Source organism: Papio anubis, chromosome 1, assembly GCF_008728515.1.
Source record: "Papio anubis isolate 15944 chromosome 1, Panubis1.0, whole genome shotgun sequence".
NCBI classification, from domain to species: domain Eukaryota; kingdom Metazoa; phylum Chordata; class Mammalia; order Primates; family Cercopithecidae; genus Papio; species Papio anubis.
The window spans coordinates 117,758,298-117,783,927 of record NC_044976.1 but is presented as its reverse complement, the minus strand read 5'-3'; the positions used below and the strand labels follow the sequence as shown (position 1 = coordinate 117,783,927).

Below are 25,630 nucleotides of genomic sequence, written 5' to 3'. Positions count from 1 at the left end.
TGAGCATTAGTAAAATAGATATAATCTATATGTTAAAACGTTGTCTCAAATATGCAATATCATATTCTCATTAAAGAAAAATATTGAAGTTAATATACTTCATTGGTCTCCACATACATTTTAAAAAATATAATATGTATTATATATATATATATATACCATTCAAAAAGAGAAAAAGGACTTTATTTAAAAGACAATTTAAAATGGCCATAATCACTTCATCATACAGATCAGTCAGTGCTAAAATGATGGTAGTGAAAGCACAGTGGACAAAGGCCTTTGGATTATCATGTAGAATATACCCTATGAATCAGGAAAGAGATTAGAATATTTAATAATGTATGTACAGCAGGTGGTTAGTTTGTTTAAATCAAATTCTAATTACTCATTGATATTTGATATTTGCTGGCTTTCTTAATCACAGTCATTCTAATACTACATTGGATTGGAGGCTTTATTCCCCTGTAATCCTTTGATGGCTTTTTCTTGCCTACCATTTCACGTGAGGTTCAGACAGTAGTAGTTCCCTAGGAGAGTTTATTGATGAAACAGCGTCTGCAAGATTTTAAAAGTTTCGTTCTTTTCTAGACTTATTTAAAAAAAACAAATGATTAATAAAAGAAAATATACATTTGTTGGTAACTGATTTTAATTATTTTTTAAAACTTGGACCTTTCTGGAAGGGCAGCATATAAAAACATCAGTCTCGAGGAGGGGACAACAATACTACCTCACTACTACACCGGCAATGACTGGTTCTTCAAACACAGTGGAGTGTGTAGCTATATGTTTTATAATTCATAATGATAGCCTCAATCATCAAGCAGTACTTTGATATTTTATTTTCCCCTCAGAATATCTAGAGTGCTACCTCCTTAACTGCCTTTCGAGTCAACTGTGGGATTCTTACTTGTATTAAGATTGTACCTGGAGGGAATGGATGGAAGGTGGTGGTGGTGGCAGTGGTAAGTTTTCCGGCGGCGGCGCGCGATTGCGGCGCAATGCCGGGCAAGCGCGCGGCGCGCGATGAAGCGATGATGATGCAAGCGCGATGCCGCGCGCGATGACGGCATGAGCGCGCGCGATTTTCGCTGGCGATATTTTGCACGCAGCGCGACGGCGGCGCGGCGCGCGACGCGGCGCGTGATTAACCCACGATCACCGAACCCTGATATGATAGTTACATAATCAGTATATTTGGTTTCTAGATCACTGTGCTTCTTTTTTTTCAATCTCTAATTAAAGATGCTTAAATTTGGTTTGTTAATTCTATTTTAGAAATTATAATTTTAGTTTATATTAATTTCATTTATATCTTACTGAAGAAATCTTTCCAGTTGGGAGGAGGTTCTAATATTCACATGTTCTAATACGTTGTTTATTGTAAAACAGCTAAATTTGGAGATATGTAAAGCCTTGTTTTCTCTGTGTGGTTCAGCTACTTTCCATTTGGTATTACACACTCAAATTTACATTTATCTATTAAAATTGCCATTTTATTAAACCTTTTTATGCACAGTAGATTCAACTTGTGTCTGAAAATGTCTCTTGTGCTTTTTTGATTTTGCTGACTTTAAAAGGATTAATCTGGACAGACATTATGAAAAGGAAAGGTTGCGTTTAACATATTTTTTGAACGTTGTAGGACAAAACATAGCTCATTAACCTTGAAGTGACTGTTGTACCATGTTTGTGCACATGCTTCAGAATCCTATGGAAGAGAATGTTCCTACTTGCAGTACATCAAAGGAATGGATGGTGGACCGTACTATTCATGTTTTGAAACATAAATGTTCACTTTAAAGCAATTGCCATAACAGATAAAAACCTGAACTTTCATTGGATTTTTGTTAATTTTCCTCATTTTGAATTATGTGCACTACCATAGCTATATCAGTTTGATACAGTATTGAAAAATTATCAGTTATATTTTGCTGCTTATGATCTATTTGTAGATTAGGTTTAAAATGGACTTAATCCATTTTTAAGGCTGAGTGAATTTTTCTAAACAAGAACCATTTGCAATATGGATTTTCATAGAGATCAAACCAATTACAACTTATCATTAGGAGTTGCAAGCACATATTCATATAGTCCAGGTAAAAATACACTAATGAGTATTTGGTAAATCCCAGTAGGCTTTTACCATTAGCATAATTTTGTGTTGTACAATTAAGTTACAATTATATCTCTAATTTTGGATAATATTCTAATATTCATTGGTTAACAATAAAGTGATGAAAGCTAAAAAATAAAAAGTAAAAAAAATAAAAAATTAAAAAAAAACCCTTATGTCCAGAACTTACAGGCTAGCTGGATTGTTTTTAACAAGATCAAAGTAATCAAAGCAAAAAATATGTAAGACTGATGAGCAAGGTCTGTTTTCTAGGGCAGTCTATTTTCTCTAACATACCTTTTTAGTAAGTGTAGTTTATTACTACAAATGTACATACAAGCTGTGAATCCTGAGATGAAGTGTTACATTTCACAACAATTATTTTTAAATTTAGTGAAATATTTCAGAAAACTTCTTGCAGAAAAAATTAATCTAGGAATAAATTTTATGCTAACAAGAATGAGAATATGCATATATCTAATACAAAGGGGGTCTTTGCCCCACCTCAGGAATGTTGTAGTCATTGTTACAATTTTTTAATTAATCTGTAACTTCCTTTTTGTCACAACAACGGATAATGTTAGCCCAGGAGATTGCATTTCAAAGCTGTTTATGTCGACTGCTCCTTTTTAGGTTTTTCATGATCTTATTTTGTATGCTGCTTTCTTTTTTGTTTGTTTTTTGTTTTGAGACAGAGTCTCACTCTGTCACCTAGGCTGGAGTGCAGTGTCACAGTCTTGGCTCACTGAAACCTCTGCTTCCCGGGTTCAAGCGATTCTCCTGCCTCAGCCTCTCGAGTAGCTGGGATTACAGGCGCCCGCCACCTTGCCTGGCTAATTTCTGTATTTTTAGTAGAGACAGGGTTTCGCCATGTTGCCCAGGCTGATCTCGAACTCCTGGACTCAGGTGATCCACCCGCCTCGACCTCCCAAAGTGCTGAGATTACAGGTGTGAGCCAGCATGCCCAGCCGCATGCTGTGTTTTCAACTAAAGTTTTAACCAAGGATATATTAACGTGTTTGGAACTTATACATTTGGCAGCATCTGGTTGGTACCTTGATAGGGGGAAGCTCAAGAGGAATGAAAATGGGGGATGGTGTGTGTCCGTCTCCCTCCGTGGCCCCTCAAATGAGTGTGAGCCCCTCAGACATTGGGAAAGGCTCCACATGCAGCAGGTGCCTGTGCTTTGGTGAGGTGCTGACCGTCACAGCCATGGCCCTGGAACAAGAGAGGCCAGCAGTAGAGTTCTACCTGAGAGCCTGTTCTGAACAGTCCCTCTGCTCCTTCAAGGTGTTCTCATAAATATCCCTTTGAAGATAATGCTCTGTTACTGCCCCGCTTCTGGGGCTGGAGGACTGCTTGAAGACAGGTCATCCCAAGGATCGTCATGGGGGCTGCAGAGGTTATAGGGAGAGGCACAAGCAGAGAAGGTGAATATGAGCACCCTATTTCTGCTCCGCTTAGCTGGAGATGGCCTATGTTTGTCTTTATCTCTCTTTGCAACCTACAAAGCCCTTTCATCTCTAAATCTGATGATCTTCACAGTCAGTTTAGAGAAAGCACTGCAATATGGAAAGAGCCCTGAGCTGAAATTTGTACTATCCGGGTGGCCTTACAAGGAATTAGGTGGCGGGGGGAACGGGGTGGTCCTTTGACCACATGATATGGACACCGTTTCTAAGAAGTGATGTTTATTGAACCAAATAGGAACAGTGCCTTACATAGTTCTCATTTCACTCTCTCAACTTTGTAATAATATCTTAGTTCTATTATCACCATTTTGTAGAACTAGAGATTGAGGCTTACCAAGGTGAGTTAAATTACCCCCAAATCATGGGGGCAAAGCCGGGACTTCATCCCCAGTCTGTGTTGAAAGCTCGTGTGCTTATCTCTGGTCAGATTGTCACCTTTTGAATACTCCATTCTTTCCAGCAGGAAAAGGTTCAACATCACCAGGAGTAGGTTATCTCTTGTGGAGAGAAATGTGATTTTTTTTGTTATAACTCAAACATATCCTACTTCTGAAAGGTGTTTAAGGCAATAGCCAGAAATAATAGAATGTATAGGACAAAAAAGTAAAATACAAATCTGGTACCACATATGGGAAGGCTGGAATCACAGAAATAATTGTTCTGTAACAGAAAAGTTGTCTTCTATGATTATACATAATATTGAACTCGGAGCTACCAGGTATCCATGACAACAGTAGGAAAATAAAATAAATCTAAAAATGTTACTTCTCAGGAGAGTTTTTTGTTTGTTTGTTTGTTTGTTTTTTCTTGGACGGAATTTCGCTCTTTTTGCACAGGCTGGAGTGCAATGATGTGATCTCAGCTCACTGCAAGCTCTGCCTCCCGGGATCAAGCGGTTCTCCTGCCTCAGCCTCCGAAGTAGCTGGGACTACAGGCACCCACCACCATGCCAGGCTAATTTTTTGTATTTTTAGTAGAGACTGGGTTTCACCGTGTTAGCCAGGCTGGTCTCGAACACCTGACCTCAAGTGATCCGCCCACCTCGGCCTCCCAAAGTGCTGGGATTACAGCGTGAGCCACCGCGCCAGGCCTGCATGCTTATTTTTTTAAACCAGTGGTACAGGGGTATACAGAATAAAGCATGAAAGGCCCACTTTGTCCTCCTCCATCACTCTCACTCCCCTTTGCACTTCTACCCACAGTTGAAAGAGCTTCCACAGTCTTTGGAGTCACACAGGAGTGAGTTTAAAGTCTAACTCTCCTACTTACTTACTTACCTGGGGGAACCTGGAACAAGTTACTTGTCATCTCTTAGCCCTAGTTTTATCATCTAAAAAACTAAAGTTAGCAGTCTTGAACTCCCTAGTTGGTAGTGATCAGCAAAGGCACTTGGCCCAGAGTACAGCAGGTGTTCAGTGGAGAAACTTCTCTTTCCATCCCGTCCTTCTTTCTGATTCTCATTTTCCCACATTGCTCCATCGCCTCCCCAGGATACTATACCTTTCACATTGACTTTCATGATAGACTCTCTGTGAGTGACACAGAATTCATCAATGATAGAGGTGGTGTGGATGACGACCGAGACGTCCTGGCAGGCTCTTTTAAGGCATGACTCATCCAGAACGTCTCCTTCCAGCACTGTCAGCTTGGTCTTGTTCTGGAGCTTCGTATCAACATGGGTCAGGTCATTGCAAGGATTTCTGGATCTGGCTAGGAAGTTTTCTGATAAAGGTGATGTTTCATAGGTGTTCAAGGATGGTTAGAGTAGGGGTGTTAGAGTGGAGGGTGTACATTCCATAAAAGGAACAAGTAAACAAAGGCACAGAAATCAGCATGCGTAGCGGTTGATTGGGAAAGAGCAATCATTCCAGGAAACTAATCTGAACAGTGCGTTGTCAAGTGTGCTTGGAATATAAGCATTGCTAGAGCCATGGGAAGCTCACCATATTTCTTAAGGGGAGTAAGGTGATTATAGAGAGTTGTGTATAAGAGGAAAATATTTTAATTTAATTCTATATGTAACCAGGAATAATGATTTTGGGTCTCTGGCATCATACCAAATAAAACCTATTAATTATATGTAAAAGAAGTAGAAAAACAGACTGGCCACGGTGGCTCACCCCTGTAATTCCAGCCAGCACTTTGGGAGGTTGAGGCGGGTGGATTGCTTGAGCCCAGGAAGTTGAGACCAGTCTGGACAATGTGGTGAAACCCTGTCTCTACTAACAGTACAAAAATTACCCGGGCTATAGTGCCTATAGTCTCAGCTACTTGGGAGGCTGAGGCAGGAGGATGGATGGAGCCCAGGAGGTGAAGATGGCAGTGAGCCAAGATTATGTCTCTGCACTCCAGCCTGGATAGCAGAGCAAAACACTGTTTCAAGAAAAAAAATAAGAAAAAAAGAAAGAAACAGAAGCAGAGTTGTGATGCAGGAAGTTAACCTTGGCTTGAGGATATAAAATGGACTGGTATAGGGGATATGAGAAATTCAGGTGATCAAGAGATTAATCGGAATGTCTGTGCCAAGGTTTAGATGAGGGCTGGAGGCAGGGTCCAGCAGTGGAAGCAGAGGAGGGGAGAGATACACCAGACTGGAATTTCAGACCTTACCTTGAAGGTCCTGGTACCTACTGGAGCTGGGCTGAGAGGAAAAGGGGAAGATAAAGTTACCCCCACAGTTTCCTGCTTGGGCAACTGGGAGGAGAGTGGAGCCATGACTCAGGAATTACAGATAAAATGATAAAGTGATGAATTATGAATGAAAGAATTTCATTGAAATGATTAATTTTGTTAAAAACTCTTATTAAATAGCATCAAAAGCAGATAGAGATGCTGACCATGAGTTAGCCACCGATGAACTAACATCCCAGCTGTCTAGCCAGGGGCAGTGGTTACAACATCAATGTTTTCAGGCTCCTCTGAAATCCACAGGTAGTGATGCTGCCAGCAAAGTTGTCACCTGGAATTAGCCACAAAATGAACACCATGCTACATGGAGCTCAGATAAACACTCTATACTCATTTGTGCTTTATAATCTGCCTACAGCCCACAGCTTGCTTCTTTCCTTTTATCTCTATCTCATGAGGTAGCTATTCTGAGTCCCACTTTATTGGTGAAGAAACTGAGGCTGAGAGAGGTTAAGGAGAGACCTAAGGTCAGGCTTCTAGTGAAGGCTCAAATCTGCCCATCCCACCTGTCATTTTTGTACCCTGTACCCCAGGTGCAGGACTGGCTGTTTAGAATCAACTTTTCTGAGAAAGAGTAAGAATAAGCCAGTTTAACTGAAACTGGCAACAAAGGCTAAAGAACAGTGATAGTAAAATTCAGAGTGAAAAATTCAAGGCTGGAGAAATTCCTTCCTGGGGTACAAGCAGGACTATTTGCTCTCCTGATGCCTCTGCCATGTTTTGTCTACTTCCAGACCCTTCTCTTTGTCAGGCAACTCTAAGAAGGCCCTGCAGTGGGGGGAGGTAGGAAAGAGGCTGCTGGGGAGGAGGTGGCTAACAGCCTGAGAGTGGAATTTTCTCTGATTGTTTTTCCACCTCTGCCCTTCCTACTCCCTTCCTCTGCTTCTTTGCTGCCAACTTCAGAAAGACTAGCTAAAAGGAATTGCTATGTCAAAGCAGAAGAACTCCAAAGCAGAGAGAAAAGGACTCTTCCCCAGTGAGTTTGCAGGGATCTAGAAGGACCAGGAAAGGGGACTTTGTTGATGAAGCCATAGCTTCCTCCTTCTCCAAGGCACTGTGGACTTGGCAAGTGTTTTATGTAGACTAAATGCAGTTGCTTTTATGGCATGACTTGAGCTAGAGGGAGGTCTAGAGAAGCTGCTAGACAACTACAGCTTAAGAGCACAGAAGCTGCACTAGACTGTCTAGGTTCAAATCCAGCTTTGCCATAATCTAACTGAGACACCTTGGACAAGCTGATTAACCTCTCTGTCTCATCATCTGTAAGAAATAAGGCTAATAATATTACCAATCTCATAAGGTTGTTATGAACAGTAAATGAGTCAGCACATGCAAAACCTTTAGCACAGTGCCTGGCACAGAAAGAACACTGAAATGATTCTCTGTTTTATCTTCATACAGACCCCTGCCCATCCATTATGCCCCCTGCATTTTCACTATAGGGGAACTGCTCCTCTAGGCTGAGCATTGCTTTTTTCCTGATATCAGATGCTAGATTGCAAATATTGCTGAGACACAAGGATTACAAACATTTAATATTGGTTGTGCATTAATATTTGTTTATCAAAGACACCATTAAAACAGAGAGCGGAGGAAATGGGACATTTGCAGAGGTCAGAGAAGAGTGAAAAAAGAGTAGATTGTTGGGTGTGGTCCCAGAGTGCGGTCAATGGGGGGCTTCTCTGTGCACAGGGCAGGACCCTCTGGGCAGCCAGAGCCCACATGTAGACACACAGTCCCCCCAATCCTTTGGGTCGGGGAAGATGACAGGGAATTGGTTTGGGACACACATGGAGGCAAAAGAAGAGACTGAAGACCTGTTTTGCCAAGTATCAGCTCCAGGGCCAAGTGATGAAGCCTCTGGATGAAGCTCTTGTCTCAGCTCTGTTACACATTAAGCAGATGTTCTTGGCAAGTCACACTATGTTTCTGCACCTTGATGAGTTCTTAGTTCAGTTGGATGTTACCCCACTTCTTTTTCCTTTCTTTTCTTTACTTTTTTTTTTTTTTTTTTTGAGATGGAGACACGCTCTGTCACCCAGGCTGGAGTGCAGTGGCGTGATCTTGGCTCACTGCTACTTCCACATCCTGGGTTCAAGTGATTCTCCTGCCTCAGCCTCCTGAGTAGCTGAGATTACAGGGGCACGCCACCACGCCCAGCTAATTTTTGTATTTTTAGTAGAGACAGGGTTTCACCATGTTGGCCAAGCTGGTCTCAAACATCTGGCCTCGTGATCTGCCCACCTTGGCCTCCCAAAGTGCTGGGATTACAGGCGTGATCCACCGCGTCTGGCCTGTGACCCCTCTTCTAACTCCCTCTTGGGTCTATTTGCATAAGAAGTTCCTCCTTCAAATTCTGTTGTCAATTTATTTTGGTGATAACAGAGACAAATGGTTTTTTAAAAGGCCATATATGTGAAATCTAAATGAGGCATGTCTGGCCTCATACTGCCTCTTACTCTGTCTCTGCTCTGTGCTGTGCACTTGTGTGCACTCTCTCTCTCTCACTGATGCTGTCTCTCTCTCTCACTCTGTCTTTCTCATTCTCTCTTTGTGATTCTCCCCCTCATTTGTCTCTCTCTGTCACACACATGCACACATACACTTACACACTCATCTTTTTTTTTTTTCCATTTCCTTTTATTTTGCCTTCACTAAAGATGCTAAGGATGCTACAAAACAAAACAAAGCCTGGGGAAGTCTAGACAGACAGGGACTCACTGGTGAGGTCTCCAGGTAAATGGTGGTTTTTGTGAATGTTGCATAGCAATTGGCAAGACAAAATGCCTCAGAACAAATGAGTTGTAGACAAGAAAGAGAATTGATGTGGGATTTTTTTTTTTTTTTAGATGAGAAGAAAAAATGCGTGGAGGCTGAGGCGGCTGCCTCTCAATTCTGGGTCAGGGTCAGAATCCAGTCTCCAGAGATCACATCCAGTATCTTTCCCACTATGCCATTTTATACTATTTAATATTTCTTTTGTGATTACTGTGGATATGGGATTGGCTTTGATTTGACTACAACGTTCCATAACTTGCTAGACAAGGTCCACCTCCCAACATGCATGGAGGGTTTAAGATGGAGCCACTCACCCATGACTCAAGTTTACTTACTGGAAAATTCCTCCCTCAGCTCTGGTCTGAAGGCCTTGTCCAACGCCCTGATCTCCTTCAGCTCCTTCTCCTTCACCAAGAGGCGGATGATCCTCTGACCCAGAAACCCTCCTGCTCCTGTCACAAGGCAGCTCCAGCCCGTCATGGCCAATCCAAAGTAGCAGGAAACCCTTGCCAGGAAACAGAAAATGCTGGAGAGCAGATCTGATTAGGGTGACCCAGGAGGGGACTAAGAAGGGTGGTCAAATGCTTATATATTCACACAGATCCCTTTTTTTCTTCCACCCTCTGTTTTGCAAAAATTCCATGTCCCCACCACTGCCATGGTAGTTGAAAAAAAAAATGCAAAAGCTCTAGCCATTTGTTAGATTGTTAAAAGGTGAACAGAGTAATCAGGGTGCTGGTCACCTCATCCCCTGTGGCAGGGCTGAAGCTTTATGCACTGTGGCTTCTGGCCCAGGTTGTGTCAGTTTGTACTCTGGCCACATACTCATTGCTCTCTCCTCCTGCAGGATCCCTTATCTCAGAAGAATACTGAATAGGCTATATCTAGTTCTTCCCAGGAACAATAGGAGAAATCCAATCTTAATGCTGCCGTGTGATAAAGAGTCTTGGGTTTAGCCTTAACAGGACACTGACCAGTTGATACCAGCTGTCTGGGATCTGCAACCTGTGATCTTAATCTAGACTGGGAGAAATCTCCCAGTGAAATGTGAATTTTGTTCTTGTACAATAAATACATCTGGAGGGAAATCTACGTTAGCCCATTATCTCCTCTGTCAGAGTATCGTTTGAAATGTTGCTGCTATCTTGCAAAATTTAGAAATTTGCAATGGTGACAGCTCCAATCACTAAGCTTCATGGGGATGACTTTCTTTCGAACTCAGTATATCCAAAACTTCAATTGCCATTTTCCCCTGGAGAGCTCTGGGTTCCTAGATGAAGAACATCATTGAAGGAAAGCTCTCTAGTGATAACCACTTAATGATATGGCCTGTACCACAAGAGTAGGGATTTTTAGTTGCATGCCACAATGACTTTTATCATAGATGTTTGAACTTATCCCATATTTTTGCCTGCAAAACAATTCTTAGCAAATTCCTGAACTGAAGATGCTGTAAGTGCTTTTGAAGCCTATGCCCCAGAACTGCCCAAATATCTCCATCATAATCTCCCCAAGACACTTTCTTCTATTTTAAAAAATTGAGAGGTAATTTATATGCATTACAATGCCCAGATCTCAAGTGTTCAGTGTCAGTGAACCTTGACAGTCATATATGCCCATTTAAGTACTACCCAAAAGAAGATATAGATCATTTCCTTCACTCCAGAAAGATTTTCTGCCTGCTCTCTGTTATCTTTCTGCTCTTCCCCGAATCTACCTCGTAGGTTTTGTGCATGGAGTACAGAAAAATTGACCATTGATTGTCTCTACTGTTTGTTCATTTTTCTATTTCATGATTTTCATTATTTTTTCATTGACTTACATTTATTAACTTTGGGTTTATTTTACTCTTCTTTTTCAGGATTCTTATGATAAAATCATAGATAATTAACTTTACTCCTTTGTTCATTTCCACTACAGACATTTAAAGTTGTAAATTTCTCTGTAAACACTATGTTAGCTGTATCCAACCTTTTAATGCTGGATTATCATCATTCAGTTAATGATGTTTAAAATATTTCCTTGTGATTTCTTCTTTGACCCAAGTGTTCATCAGAAGCATGTTGCCTGTTTTCTAAAGTTGTGGATTTTCTAGATATCTTATTGTTATGCCTTGATAATTAAATACTATTGTGGCCAGAGCATATACTCTGTATGATTTTGATCTTTGGATATATACTGAGACTTGTTTTATGGTGCAGCATATGGTGTATGTTGGTGAACATACCATAAACACTTAACAAGAATGCTTTCTGCAATTGTTGGAAGTAGTACTCCAGAAATGATTTGGTCTGAAACCCCACTCTGGGTCTTTACCTCATCCCGTGTTGTAGACTCACCTTCTACTTGGGATCTGACACTCAATGCTTCAAACGCACTTGGCCCTGTGACCCAGGATGCAGCAGCTTGTTCTCTGAAGCTATCAGAACTAGCTGCAGGCCCTGGGTCTTGCTGAGATGTGTGGAGCACTACCTGAAACCACTCAGGTGCATCACGTGCGTGTACCTCCTATAGCAGATGCTGGAGTGCACCTTAAGAATCCCCATTGCCTTCAGGAGAGGGTCACTCATTCTTTCAGCTGTTGAGAGTTCTGGAGTCTGGTAGATTTCAGCCAGTGTCTCTTGGAGTCTCTGAGTGGAACTGATAAGTGTAAGCACTAAAGGAAGCAAGAAATGAAACAAAGAGCAAGACTGATTAGGGGCCAGTAAGGCCACACCACTAACATTCTTTTGTTTTTAAACAGCTTTACTGAGGTGTAATTGACATATCATAACATTCACCTGTTTTAAGTGTACAGTTCAATTATGTTTAGTAAAATTTTAGACTTGTGTGACCATCATCACAATCTTGTTTTGGAACATTTCTACAATTCCTAAGAAATCTCTCATGCTCATCAATACCACCCCTTATTCCCACTCCCCAATTCCAGGCAACACCTAATTGACTTACTGACTCTACAGATTTGTCTTTTCTGGATGTTATAAAAATGGAATCATACAACATGTGGTTTTTTTGTATCTGTCTTCTTTCACTTAGCTTAATATGTTTTTGTGGTTCGTCTATGATGTAGCATGTATCAATATTTAATTTTTTTAGGTGCTAAATTCTATTAAATTATATGGATCATTCCCATTTTTTAATTCTTCCATCAGTTGATAGATATTTGATGTGTTTCCACTCTATGGACTATTATGGATAAAGCTGCTATGAATATTCACATTCATGTGTTGTGTGGACATAGGTTTTTTCCTTTGGGGTAGACAGCTAGGAGTGAAAGTGCTAGGTCATATGGTAAATGTATCTTCAACATTTTAAGAAACTGCCAAACTGGTTTCCAGCATGGCTGCATGTCCCATCAACAATGCATGAGTATTTCAATTTTTTCACATCATTGTTATTTCACTTCCTCAATTGTTAGTGTCCTTCATTTTTATTATAGCATTCTAGTAGGTAAGAAGTGGTGTCTCGTTGTAGTTTTGATTTGCATTTCAATGATGCTGACCATCTTTTCATGTGCTTTATTTGCTATTCCCGTACCTTTTTGGTGCAGTGGCTATTCAAATATTTTGCCCAATTTAAAATTGGTTTATTTGTCTTTTTGCTATTTAATTGTCAGTGTATTTTATATTTTGGATGCAAATCTTTTAGCAAATGTATGTATGATTCGAAATTTTTTTCTCAGTCTCTGAGTTATGTTTCCATTATCTTATTGATGTCTTTAAAAATGCAAACATTTTTAGTTTTGATCATGACTCATATTTCAACTTTTTTCTTCTACCAGGAAACATTGGGATTTTGCCTAACTCAAGTTTCTGAGTATGTTAATCTATGTTTTCTCCTAAGACGTATATAGTTTGGCCTTTAAATTTAGGCCTATAATCCATTTTGAGGAAATTATTGCTTATGTGTTAGTTAATGGCCAAAACCATAGGACCAACTGATTTTCACAAAAGTAAATTCAATGGGGCAAAATGATAGTCTTTTAAACAAGTAACACTGAGACAACTGAATTGTCCACATGCTCAGGGAAGGTCAGCATGCTATGTCAAGTGATGCCCATCTGACTCAACACCTATTGGCATCAGGGTTCACAAAGAATTTCTCAATATGATAATTATGGGTTAAATAATTATGGGTTAAATAATTATGGGTTAAATAATAAGCTGTAGCTCTCTGCTTCTCCCATTCGACAGACAGCCACATTTTCTTGTGCAGCGCCAGCCGCATCCCTGAGACACCACAGTGAAGGTGAAGCCTGGAGTCAATGGGTTTGGCTGTATTGGGTGCCTGGTCTCCAGGGCTGCTTTTAACTCTGTTAAAGTGGATACCGTTGCCATCAATGACCCCTTCATTGACCTAAACTGCATGGGCTACATGTTCCAGTATGATTCCACCCATGGCAATTTCTATGGCACCGTCAAGGCTGAAAACGGGAAGCTTGTCATGAATACAAATTTCACCACCATCTTCCCAAAGCTAGATCCCACTAAAATCAAATAGGCTGGTGCTGGCCTTGAGTACATCATAGAGTCCACCGGCATCTTCATCACCATAGAGAAGGCTGTGGTTCACTTGCAGGAGAGATCCAAAAGGGTCGTTATCTCTGCCCATCTGCTGATGCCCCCATATCTGTGATGTGCATGAACCGTGAGAGGTATGACAACAGCCTCAAGATCATCAGCAATGCCACCTGTACCACTAACTGCTTAGCACCCCTGGACAAGGTCATCCATGGCAACTTTGGTGTCATAGAAGGACTTATGGCCATGGTCCACATCATCACTGCCACCCAGAAGACTGTAGATAGCCCCTCCAGGAAACTGTGCCATGACAGTCGCGGGGCTCTGCAGAATGTCATCCCTGCATCTCCTGGCACTGTCAAGGCTATGGGAAATGTCATCCCTGAGCTGAACAGGAGGCTTACTGGCATGGCCTTTCGTGTCCCCACTGCCAACATGGTGGTTGTGGACCTGACCTGCCATGTGTAAATCCTGCCACATATGATGACATCAAGAAAGTGTTGAAGCAGCATCGGAGGGCCCCTTCAAGGGCATCCTGGGCTACACTGAGAACCAGGTTGTCTCCTCTGACTTTAACTGCGACACCCACTCCTCCACCTTCGATCCTGGGACAGGTATTGCCCTCAATGACCACTTTCTCAAGCTTATTTTCTGGTATGACAATGAATTTGGCTATAGCAAAAGGGTGGTCGACCTCATTGCCCACATGGCCTTCAAAGAGTAAGATCCCTGGACCACCAGCCCCAGCAAGAGCATGAGAGGAAAACAGAGGCCCTCAGCTGCTGGGGAGTCCCTGCCACACTCAGTCCCACACCACAATGAGAATCTCCCCTCCTCACAGTTTCCATGCAGACCCTCTGAAGAGGGAGAGGCCTAGGGAGCCCCACCTTGCTGTGTACCATCAATACATTCTTCTGCGTTCAGCCAAAAAAAAAAAAAAAAAGCCGTATTAGGAAAACTGACAAAGATTATTAATCAACAAAAGAATAGAAGTATCTTACACTGATGCATAAATGGTCAGGAAATATCTGGGCTCACAATGTGAGTCTGCATTTCAGTGTAGGAAGACTAGTTTCCCTTACTATAATTTTTTATCATGTTAGCACAAGGACACAGCTTTATCAATGAAGGAACACACAGTCTTCTGGTGTGAAACAGTCTAGATTTAGATGCCAGCTGTTCACAGCATTGTTTGGGAAAATCAACTGCCCAGAACCTAGAGTTTTGGGGGCTCGTGCAAAGCGTTTTCCTTTTCTTAGGGGAGAAAGCCACCCATTCTACAGAGACCTATACTAGGTACAGTACCTCATGCTGGGAAAAAGAAAATCCCTCTTCTTGGCCAGCTTATTAAACTTCTGGGTTACTTTAGAATAATTATACCCCTTGTGCAATAGTCTTAGAGAGGTCAGCTTGGACATGAGTAGCATAAAATAATTTTTAAAATCCCAGGGCTAGATGAAATAAGCTAGTGTAAGAATATTCAGGGATAAAAGGAAAAGTTTCTAGACTGAATCCTGGAATAGATATATCAACATTTAAAGGTTGAACAGAGGAGGAGGGGCCAGCTAAAGATACTGAGTATGAGTTGGTGGCAGGTAGAAGGAAAATTAGGAGGGGATGGCATTGTAAAAATCAAGTGAAGAAAGTATTTCAAGAAGAACGTGGTCCACTATGGTGGATGCTGCTGATGCATGAATGCAATAGGAAGAGAATTGATCATTGGTTTTGGCAACATCGTAAGTAATTTGGTAAGAGCAATTTCCACACATTGAAAGTTCAACTGCAAAGTCCAACCCACGTTTCTTCTGTGTGTTGAGGAATAGAAGAAAAATGTGAAGAGAGTGACTATTAAAAACAACACTTGTTCAAGAAGTTGTGCCACGAAGATCTCAGTAAAAAGGTGTTACAGCCAGTGGAGTCAAGAGTTTGTTTTTGTTGTGTTGTCTTAAACTGCACTACTCCTTTATTGATCTTTAGCACCTTATACAGAGCAGATGTTCAAATATTGTTGAGTGTTTGACTAAATAAACTGACTATATCTCTTACATCTTTTTATTACCATAAGAATTTGCACATCTGACATAATGGGAACTTAATACATGTTTATTGAACAAAGGAATGGAAGGATGAGTGAACAATCAAGGACTCTAGAACGTCTTAGTGCTTTTGAAAGTTAGTGCTTATGGACGAATACATAAAAGGATATAGAAGAGAACAGTGACCACAAAAATGAAAAAAGTGAGTTTCCCATACTAATGAGAGCCTGGGACTTTTGCCCAGGCCAAAGATGTTTGCCAAGGAGAAGCAATTTTCTTCCCATTCAGAGAATGGATATGAGTAGGTTCCCAGGTATTTGAAGTATACTTAAAGAGCCAGTTGTTAGAAGTAAGAAAGAATGGGCAATTCTCTCCACCATACAAGGAGAGCTGGGACCTGAGCTTTTGGTTTATATGAGCTCAACTTTGCTGTCTTTCCCAGAAGGCCTTTGAAGTGCGGAAGGTATAGGCTTTAGAAAAATCTGATTTCCATCTTCTACTTATTCCTCTGTCTGCCAATTATCTTGGGCAGTGGGAGGTCACATAGATGGCATTCAACTAGGTGGTCTAGGTGTTGACCATGATGGTATAGTAGCCAGACTCTAAGGTGACTCCAGTGATCTCTACCCCCTGGTATTCATTCCCTTGTATGTGGGCTGAAACTAGTGACTTGTTTTAGCCAGTATAATAGGACAAAAGTGATGAAATGTTACTTCCATGATTAGATTAGAAAGTATTGTGACTTCCATCTTGCTTTTACACTTCCACTTTCTCATTGGCTTTGATGAAGCAAGCTGCCATGCTGGAGAGGGGGAAAATATAGCAAGGAACTGAAGGCATCCAACAGTCAAGGCAGAACTGAGGTTTTCAGTTTAATAACCTGCAAGGAACTGAATCTCCCAACAACTCTGCAAGGGAACTTGAAATTAGATCTTTCCCCAGTTGAGTTTTCAGATGAAATCAAACTTTATGCTGATGCAAGAGCTCTGGAAATTCTAATGTTTAAGAACAAAAAAAAAGGTAGATTGTCATACTTCCAGTGAGGTGCCTTTTTCTGTGGGAATTTCTCTTGCATTACAAAGAACATGAACCCTTCATTGAACCCAGTATGAAAGCCACAAGTAGTTTACCAAATATTAAAATAACTCAAGTTACTAAAGTGTTAGTGAAGATGTGGGGAAACAGGCATGTTATTTTTGGAAGTGTAAGTTGATGCAAATTTCTAGTGAGTATCTGACAAAATATTGTAAACTTTCACACACTTGACCCAGCAAGTCCACTTTAGAACTTTATTTTAAAGACTAATCAGTTAAGATCAGACCAAGAGGTCATATGGGACTTCTTGCACATAGAAAGCTCCACATATGAGCTCTAATAATATATTAATTGAGCCCTTTACTATATATCAGGTGCTTTACATATATTATCTCATTTAAGTTTTAAAATGGGCCTTATTTTCTATAATAGTTTTAACTTCACAACAAGATTAAGGGAAACAGCAGAGAGTTCTCGTATACTCCCACACCCAAACATACATAACCTCCCCCACTATCAACACCCTCCACCAGAATGGTACATTTATTACAATGAATTGACCTGCATTGACACATCTTTATCACTCAAAGTCCAAGTTTACTCTTGGTCTTCTACATTCTCAGAGTTTTGACAAATGTATAATGGCATATCACCACCATTTTAGTACCATCTGCCCTAAAATCCTCTATCCTCTACCTATTCATTCCTTTGTGCACTCTGACCCTGACAGCCATTGATCTTTTTACTGTCTCCAAGGTTTTGCCTTTTCTAGAATGTCATATAGGTGGAATCACACTGCACGTAGCCCATTCACTTGGCTTCTTGCATTTAGTTTCCTCCATGTCTTTTTGTGGCTTGATAGCTTTTTTATTCTTTAGCACTGAATAATATATCATTGTCTGGATGTACCACAGTTTGTTTATGAATTCACTTCCCGAAAGACAATTTGACTTCTTCCAAGTTTTAATAATCATGAATAAACCCCTATAAAGATCTAACCAGCCAGGCATGATGGCTCACACCTGTAATCACAGCACTTTGGGAGGCCGAGGTGGGCGTATCATCTGAGGTCGGGAGTTCGAGACCAGCCTGACCAAAATGGAGAAACCCCGTGTCTAATAAAAATACAAAGTTAGCCAGGCATGGTGGCGCATGTCTGTAATCCCAGCTACTTGGAAGCCTGAGGCAGGATAATCACTTGAACCCTGGAGGCAAAGGTTTCAGTGAGCCAAGATCATGCCATTCCTCTCCATCAGGGGCAATAAGAGTGAAACTCCATCAAAAAAGCAAAAACAAAAACAAACAAAACCAACCAACCAACCAAAAAACAAAAACAAAAACAAAACAAAACAAAACAAAAACAAAAAAAACCTCCATCTAAAAAAAAAAAAGAAAATAAAGAAGATCTAACTTAAAAGTAGGTTTTAAGAAATAAGTTTCCAATTTATTTGTGTAAATTCAATAAAGCACGATTGCTGGGTCATATGGTAAGAATGTTTAGTCTTATAAGAAACTGTCAAACTGCCTTACAAAGTGCCTGTACCATTTTGCATCCCCACCAGCAATGGATGAGCATTCTTGATGCTCCACATTCTTGCTAGCATTAGTTGTTGTCAGTGTTGTGGATTTTCACCATTCTAATGGGTGTGCAGTGTTATCTCATTTTCATTTTAGTTTGCAATTCTCTAAAAACGTATGATGTTGAATATCTTTTTACATGCATTTTTGCATTCTATACATCTTCTTTGGCAAGGTGTCTGTTCAGGTCTTTTGCCTATCTTTGTATCAGATTGCATTCCAAATGTAAGAATTTCTAGGAGTTAAGAGATTCCTTTTGAGATTTTTCTATGCACCTCTTCAGTTTACTGTGGACATTCATTTTTCCCTGTTTCTGAGCAATGGAGAAAACTATTTTGGCATTATCTTAATATTCTTGCCATTTCCCTTAGAATTTTGGATCTTGCCCTCTGAGTACAAGCACAACTTTAAAAATTACACACATGTGTCCAGCAGCACAGTTATCACCAGGTGGATGTATTCAAAGGGAGTTTCTACTACATTCTCTTACAAAGTAAGCTAACATCATTGTCTGTATACCACATTGCTTTAATACCGTATGCTCATGTGATTTGTTTCAATCTTACCACAAATCAATCTCTGTTGACTCCCACAAGTCCTCAGTTGGTGATTTCAGTGTTGAAGGGATGACCTTAAGCAGGCCATTATGCCTGCTTTGAAGTCCCTGTAATAAAAATAAACTTTGGGAAATTTTGCAACATGATTACTAGCTAGCATGAAAGCATGAAAAAAAAAATTGATTTACGAGACTGTGATTGGGTGTTTGGAGAGGTGGATGTTATCCTACTAATGCTTTCTCTGATTTCAAGTCTTATCTTCAAGGTTTTACTTATTTATATATTTAACCACAAAGAACATTTTAGTACTGAGATGTTTTTATCTTTTTCTGATGTGAGGAGAATCATGAGACCATGGTTATGAATTGAACACAGATAAAAAGACAATGAGAAAAGTTGTATGTGAGAAAGAGTTCTATGATCTAGATGTGAACTTCCAAAGAGTAAATATCTAGAAAGGGCACCAAGTCCCACTGTCTGTGAGGCAGATTCCTGATGGAGGACAAGGGTATGAAGGTTGGGGAACAGGCCAGAGGAGAGCAAAATCTGCCTAGGTTTGGTCATATGCTGTAGGATGTGGCTGGTGGGAGAGCTCTCTAACGAGTCTGCCCAATGTCTGAGGTCATGTTCTTGAGATCCCTGAGTAAGAGGAGATTTCTTAGACTTAAGTCTCTGCCATTTGTTTAGCTCTGTAGTACTTTATTGAGAAAGCCTCCATCTATCTACTAAAGCTATCCAATATGAGCAAAACAAACATATCTCCTTTCTTATTTACTCTTGAAGAACTGAATTAGTCAATTTTAATTTGTTTCTAGAGCTCCTGAATCCCTTATCTGAAAACTCTCTTTCTGCTACTTTTCTTGGAGGTCAGTGCATTGCACAGAATAAATGTTAGTCAATGGGCCATACAATCCTGTGATATCCTAGGTGTCGACAGTGAATATTTTACGCTTTCCTTCTCTCCTGCGATTTTTCTTGTCTCTGGCCTTGGCTCTGTGACTTGAAGTAAAAAATATTCCCAAAGTTCCTCGCAGCAGTGCATGAGTTAGGCTTACCAAGATTACCTTTGTCCCATATTCCTTCTTGATCTTGTGAAATTGTATGGTCTGAATGTATCTCTTCCAGATTCATAGGTTGAATTTTAATTGCCAATGTGATTGGATTTAAAGCTGGTTCCTTTAGGAATTGATTAACATATGATGACAGGGCCCTCATGAATGGGATGGTGACCTTGTAAGAGGGTTTGAAAGAACTAGGTGGCTCTTTCCATTCTTCCGCCATGTGAGGACACAGTGTCCATCTCTTGCAGGGAATGCAGCAACAAGATGCTGTCTTGGAAGGAGATGCTGGGCTCTCACCAGACATGGAATATAACAGAACCTTCATTATTGATTTCCCTGCCTCTAGAACATGAGAAATAAGTTTCAATTGTTTGTAAGTTACCCAAGCTCATATATTTTGTTATACTAGCACAAACAGACTAAATCATGAAGGTTCCATTTTTTTCCAAGTCACATATTGCCACATAAATCAGGGTATTTGAAGTCATCTTCAAGGCCCATGGTCATCTAGGCATCCTGTCCCACAATGGCACTGTTACTGCTGCATCAGCCAGACAGTCACCCATAGTCATGTTCTTTCTTAGTATGTCCCTGAACTTTCAGCACAAGCACTCCATCTTTGCTGCCAGATTAAAGACCCCCCATTCCGTGTCCTGAAATTATCAGTCCACCAAAGCGGCAGTCAATTTGAGATGCGAATAAAACGTGAAGGCCTAACAGTGGAATCAAGGTCAATTTCCCTTTTCTTTTTATCAGTCCATTTACAATGACATCTAATTTAAACTTCTGCGCTTCTTTTAAATGACCACAATTCTCCAAAGTATACAGTGTTCTTCCAAGTATTCTATTGACACCTGCTTTTTTTTCCTTTCCTCTGATTTTCCTCTGCTGCACTGTTTAATAGATAGAGAGTATAGGGATCTGGCAAGATGGCCAAATAAGAACAACTCCAATCTGCAGCTCCCAGTGAGATCAATGCAGAAGGCAGGTGATTTCTGCATTTCCAACTGAGGTACCCGGTTCATCTCATTGGGACTGGTTAGACAGTGGGCACAGCCCACGGAGGGTAAGCAGAAGCAGGGTGGAGTGTCGCCTCACCCAGGCAGCACAAGGGGTCAGGAAACTACCTCCCCTAGCCAAGGGAAGCCATGAGGGACTGTGCTATCGGGCCAAGATACCACGCTTTCCCCCCAGATTTTGCAACCTGCAAACCAGGATATTCCCTTTGGTGCCTACACCACCAGGGCACTGGGTTTCATGCACAAAACTGGGCGGCCATTTGGGCAGACATCGAGCTAGCTGCAGTAGTTATTTTTTGTACCCCAGTGGTGCCTGGAACACCAGCAAGACAGAACCATTTACTCCCTTGAAAGGGGCTGAAGCCAGGGAGCCAAGTGGTCTTGCTCAGTGGGCCCCACCACCATGGAGCCCAGCAAACTAAGAACCAATAGCTTAACATTCCCACTGCCAGCACAGCATTCTGAAGTCAACCAGGGAAGCTAGAGCCTGGTGGAGGGAGGGGTGTCTGCCATCAATGAGGCTTGCGTAGGTGATTTTCCTTCACAGTGTAAACAAAGCCACTGGGAAGTTCGGACTGGGAGGAACCCACCACAGCACAGCAAAGCTACTATAGCCAGACTACCTCTCTAGATTCCTCCTCTCTTGGCAAGGCATCTCTGAGAGAAAGGCAGCAGCCCCAGTCAGAAGGTCATAAATAAAACTCCCATCTCCCAGGGACAGAGCACTGGGGGAAGGGGTGGTTGTGGGCGCAGCTTCAGCAGAATTAAACATTCCTGCTTGCCAGCTCTGAAGAGAGCGGAGGATCTCCCAGCACAGCGCTCGAGCTTTGCTAAGGGACAGACTGCCTCCTCAAGTGGGTCCCTGACCCCCATGCCTCCTGACTGGGAGACACGTCCCAGCATGGGTCAACAGGCAGCTCATACAGGAGAGCTCTGACTGGCATCTGGCAGGTGCCCCTCTGGGATGAAGCTTCCAGAGGAAGGAGAAGGCAGCAATCTTTACTGTTCTGCAGCCTCCGCTGGTGATACCCAGGCAAACAGGGTTTGGAGTAGACCTCTAGCAAACTCCAGCAGACCTGCAAAAGAGGGGCCTGACTGTTAGAAGAAAAACTAACAAACAGAAAGCAATGACATCAACATCATCAAAAAGGACACCCACACAAAAACCCCATGTGAAGGACATCAGCATCAAAGATCAAAGGTAGATAAATCCATGAAGATCAAAGGTAGATAAATCCATGAATGTCATCAGCATCAAAGATCAAAGGTAGATAAATCCACGAAGATGAGGTAAAGCCAGTGCAAAAATGCTGAAAATTCCCAAAACCAGAATGCCTCTTCTCCTCTAAAGCATCACAACTCCTCACCAGCAAGGGAACAAAACAGGATGGAGAATGAGTTTGACAAATTGACAGAAGTAGGTTTCAGAAGGTGGGTAATAACAAACTCCTCTGAACTAAAGGAGCGTGTTCTTTTTATCATTATTATTATACTTTAAATTCTAGGGTACATGTGCACAACATGCAGGTTTGTTACATATGTATACATGTGCCATGTTGGTGTGCTGCACCCATTAACTCATCATTTACATTAGGTATATCTCCTAATGCTATCCCTCCCCCCTCCCCCCACCTCATGACAGGCCCTGGTGTGTGGTGTTCCCCACCTTGTGTCCAAGTGTTCTCATTGTTCAATTCCCACCTATGAGTGAGAACATGCAGTGTTTGGTTTTCTGTCCTTGCGATAGTTTGCTCAGAATGATGGTTTCCAACTTCATCCATGTCCCTACAAAGGACATGAACTCATCCATTTTTATGGCTGCATAGTATTTCATGGTGTATATGTGCCACATTTTCTTAATCCAGTCTATCATTGATGGACATTTGGGTTGCTTCCAAGTCTTTGCTATTGTGAATAGCACCACAATAAACATACGTGTCCATGTGTCTTTATAACAGCATAATTTATAATCCTTTGGGTATATACCCAGTAATGGGATGACTGGGTCAAATGGCATTTCTAGTTCTAGATCCTTGAGGAATCGCCACACTGTCTTCCACAATGGTTGAACTAGTTTACAGTCTCAACAACAGTGTAGAAGTGTTGCTTTTTCTCCATATCCTCTTCAGTACCTGATGTTTCCTGACTGTTTTATGATTGCCATTCTAACTGGTGTGAGATGGTATCTCATTGTGGTTTTGATTTGCATTTCTCTGATGGTCAGTGATGATGACCATTTTTTCATGTGTCTGTTGGCTGCATAAATGTCTTCTTTTGAGAAGTGTCTGTTCATATCCTTTGCCCACTTTTTGATGGGGTTGTTTGATTTTTTCTTGTAAATTTGTTTAAGTTCTTTGTAGATTCTGGATATTAGCCCTTTGTCAGATAGGTGGATTGCAAAAACTTTCTCCCATTTTGTAGGTTGCCTGTTCACTCTGATGTTAGTTTCTTTTGCTTTGCAGAAGCTCTTTAGTTTAATTAGATCCCATTTCTCAATTTTGGCTTTTGTTGCCATTGCTTTTGGTGTTTTAGACATGAAGTCCTTACCCATGCCTCTGTCCTGAATGGTATTGCCTGGGTTTTCTTCTAGGGTTTTTATGGTTTCATGTCTGACATTTAAGTCTTTAATCCATCTTGAATTAATTTTTGTATAAGGTGTAAGGAAGGGATCGAGTTCCAGTTTTCTACATATGGCTAGCCAGTTTTCCAGCACTATTTATTAAATAGGGAATCCTTTCCCATTTCTTGTTTTTGTCAGGTTTGTCATAGATCAGATGGTTGTAGATGTGTGGTATTATTTCTGAGGCCTCTCTTCTGTTCCGTTGGTCTGTATGTCTGTTTTGGTACCAGTACCATGCTGTTTTGGTTACTGTAGCCTTGTAGGATAGTTTGAAGTCAGGTAGCGTGATGCCTCCAGCTTTGTTCTTTTTGCTTAGGATTGTCTTGGCAATGCAGGCTCTTTTTTGGTTCCATATGAACTTTAAAATATTTTTTTCCAATTCTGTGAAGAATGTCATTGGTAGCTTGATGGGGATGGCATTGAATCTATAAATTATCTTGGGTAGTATGGCCATTTTCACGATATTGATTCTTCTATCCATGAGCATGGAATGTTCTCCCATTTGTTTGTGTCCTCTTTAATTTTGCTGAGCAGTCGTTTGTAGTTCTCCTTGAAGAGGTCCTTCACATTCCTTGTAAGTTGGATTCCTAGGTATTTTATTCTCTTTGAAACAATTGTGAATGGGAGTTCACTCATAATTTGGCTCTCTGTTTGTCTTTTATTGGTGTATACGAAGGCTTGTGATTTTTGCACATTGATTTTGTATCCTGAGACTTTGCTGAAGTTGCTTATCAGCCTAAGGAGATTTGGGGCTGAGATGATGGGGTTTTCTAAATATACAGTCATGTCATCTGCAAACAGGGATGATTTGACTTCCGCTTTTCCCAATTGAATACCCTTTATTTCCTTCTCCTGCCTGATTGCCCTGGCCAGAACTTCCAACATTATGTTGAATAGGAGTGGTGAGAGAGGGCATCCCTGTCTTGTGCCAGTTTTCAAAGGGAATGCTTCCAATTTTTGCCTATTCAGTATGATATTGGCTGTGGGTTTGTTATAAACAGCTCTTATTATTTTGAGATACGTCCCATCAATACCTAGTTTTTGAGAGTTTTTAGCATGAAGGGTTGTTGAATTTTGTCAAAGGCCTTTTCTGCATCTATCGAGATAATTGTGTGGTTTTTGTCTTTGGTTCTCTTTATGTAATGGATTACATTTATTGATTTGCATATGTTGAACCAGACTTGCATCCCAGGGATGAAGCCCACTTGATCATGGTGGATAAGCTTTTTCATATGCTGCTGGATTCAGTTTGCCAGTATTTTATTGAGGATTTTCACATCGATGTTCATCAGGGATATTGGTCTGAAATTTTCTTTTTTTGTTGTATCTTTGTCAGGCTTTGGTATCAGGATGATGTTGGCCTCATAAAATGAGTTAGGGAGGATTCCCTCTTTTTCTATTTATTGGAATAGTTTCAGAAGAAATGGTACCAGCTCCTCTTTGTACCTCTGATAGAATTCAGCTGTGAATCCATCTGGTCCTGGACTGTTTTTGATTGGTAGCCTCTTAATTATTGCCTCAATTTCACAGCCTGTTATTGGTCTATTCAGGGATTCAACTTCTTCCTAGTTTAGTCTTGGGAGGGTGTATGTGTCCAGGAATTTATCCATTTCTTCTAGACTTTCTAGTTTATTTGTGTAGAGGTGTTTATAGTATTCTCTGATGGTAGTTTGTATTTCTGTGGGATCAGTGGTGATATCCCCTTTATCATTTTTTAATGCATCTATTTGATTCTTCTCTCTTTTCTTCTTTATTAATCTTGCTAGCTGTCTATCAATTTTGTTGATCTTTTCAAAAAACCAGCTCCTGGATTCATTGATTTTTTGAAGGGTTTTTTGTGTCTCTCTCTCCTTCAGTTCTGCTCTGATCTTAGTTATTTCTTGCCTTCTGCTAGCTTTTGAATGTGTTTGCTCTTGCTTCTCTAATTCTTTTAATTGTGATGTTAGGGTGTCAATTTTAGATCTTTCCTGCTTTCTCTTGTTGACACAGTTTCTTCCTAGCATCGATGGTCTTTACATTTTGGTGTGGATGCCCTTTCTGTTTGTTAGTTTTCCTTCTAACAGTCAGGACCCTTAGCTGCAGGTCTGTTGGAGTTTGCTGGAGGTCCACTCCAGACCCTGTTTGCCTGGGTATCACCAGCAGAGGCTGTA

The 25,630-nt window shown here is 40.9% G+C and overlaps 1 pseudogene; it reads left to right on the top strand.

The window, feature by feature from the left end:
• The first annotated feature begins 8,894 nt into the window (after positions 1–8,894).
• LOC110740753 lies at positions 8,895–14,517 on the top strand (annotated as a pseudogene).
• Positions 14,518–25,630: the final 11,113 nt, after the last annotated feature.